Genomic DNA, 1,674 nt, shown 5'->3' on the forward strand with positions numbered 1-1,674 from the left:
TGTGTGTGTGCAGGGTCTCACTATGTAGCTGGGACTCATAGTGATCCTCCTGATTTACACCTCCCTAGTGCTGGAATTACAGGCATGCACCATGATGCCCAGGCATTGGTTTTTCTATTGAGTCTCTTCTGTTTCCATATGAATTTTAAGATTGTTTTCTCTAGGTTTGTGAGGAATGCTGTTGGTATTTTTATTGAGATTGCACTAAACCTACAGAACAGTTTTGGAAAGATGGCCATTTTGACAATATTTAGTTTGCCTATTCAGGAACAGGGTATAGCTTTCCAATATTGAGATCTTCATGCTCATTTCAGCAACACATATACTAAAATTGGAATGATACAGAGAAAATTAGCATGGCCCCTGTGCAAAGATGACACACAAATTTGTGAAGTGTTCTATATTTTAAAAAAAATTTTGAAATCTTCAATCTCATTTTTTAGAATACTATAGATTTCATTACACAGGCCTTTCATTTCCTTCATTAAGTTAAGTCCTAAGTATTTAAACTTTCTTGATGTTATTTAGAATGGTATTTTCTAATTTCTTTTTTAGGGCTCATTAATCCTGTGCAGTGATACTATTGAATTTTGTGTTGATTTTGTATCATGCTACATTCCTAAATATTAGCTATAGGAGTCTTTTGTAGGGATTTTTTTGGATCTTATGTGTAAAATATCATGTTATCTGAAAATAATGACAATTTGACTTCTCTTTCAATGCACATCCCTTTTGTTTCCTTTTCTTGCTTTATTTCCCTGGCTGATATTTGGAGCATTATGTTGAACTGGAATGGTATTAGTAGATAATCTTGTCTTGTTTCTGAATTTATCAGGAAAACTTTCAGCTTTTATCCATTATATATGGTCTTGGTAATAGGTTTGTCATGCATAATTTTTATCAAATTGAGATGAAGGAAATTAAAAATATCAGAGCAGAGACAAGAAGAGAAGTCAACCTCTTGGGGGACCTGGAGACATCTGGTAAACAACAACTTAATGAAGAGGAAAAAGAGGTAGATCTCCAGGAATGGGTGGAGAGGGAGCTAACAGAAAAACTAAAAACTTCAGAGAAGCTGGAAAAAAATGGAGCACAATAGAGAAAAAAGAACAAAGCACTCTGGAAAGTTGCCCCTCATTCCTGGTAGGGGGGACCTATTTTGATTGACACAAAGTAAGCCAAGAGTCAAACACAGAGTGTGACTCAAAGGGAGCCAAGAGTCAGCAGCATCAGGGCCGAATAATAGACCAGGCTGGCGGTGCTGGCACCAGGAGAAGCCCAGAACTGTCATCAACTAAACTTAGATGCCTCCACATTTGCTGCATGTATATTTATAATTTTTATCTCTCCCTCTTGAATTGTTCACTTGATATGTAGTGACCTGCTCTACCTCTTCTGATCAATTTTAAGTTGAAGTTTACTTCACCTGAAAATAAAATTTCTACCTTTAGGGTCCTGGTGCATGCAATATTGTTTTTCATTCCTTAATTTTCTTTTTTTTTCTTCATTCCTTGATTTTCAAGATATGAATTTTTTTGATTAGATGAATATCTTGAATGCACAGGATATTGAATTTGTTTATTCACCATATCACTTGGTATCTTTTATTTGGGGAGTTGACAGTTATTACTTAAAAGACATTGACATTCCTGTCATTTTTATTAACTCCTTTAT

At 35.1% G+C, this 1,674-nt stretch overlaps 1 non-coding gene across 1 annotated transcript; it reads left to right on the plus strand.

The window, feature by feature from the left end:
* Window positions 1–301: 301 nt before the first annotated feature.
* LOC111812451 lies at window positions 302–408 on the plus strand. Its single transcript, XR_002817956.1, has one exon. It is a non-coding gene; the product is annotated as a U6 spliceosomal RNA (small nuclear RNA).
* Window positions 409–1,674: the final 1,266 nt, after the last annotated feature.

The sequence above is a fragment of the Octodon degus genome, unplaced genomic scaffold (genome assembly GCF_000260255.1).
Source record: "Octodon degus isolate 3935 unplaced genomic scaffold, OctDeg1.0 scaffold00124, whole genome shotgun sequence".
In the NCBI taxonomy this organism is placed as follows: domain Eukaryota; kingdom Metazoa; phylum Chordata; class Mammalia; order Rodentia; family Octodontidae; genus Octodon; species Octodon degus.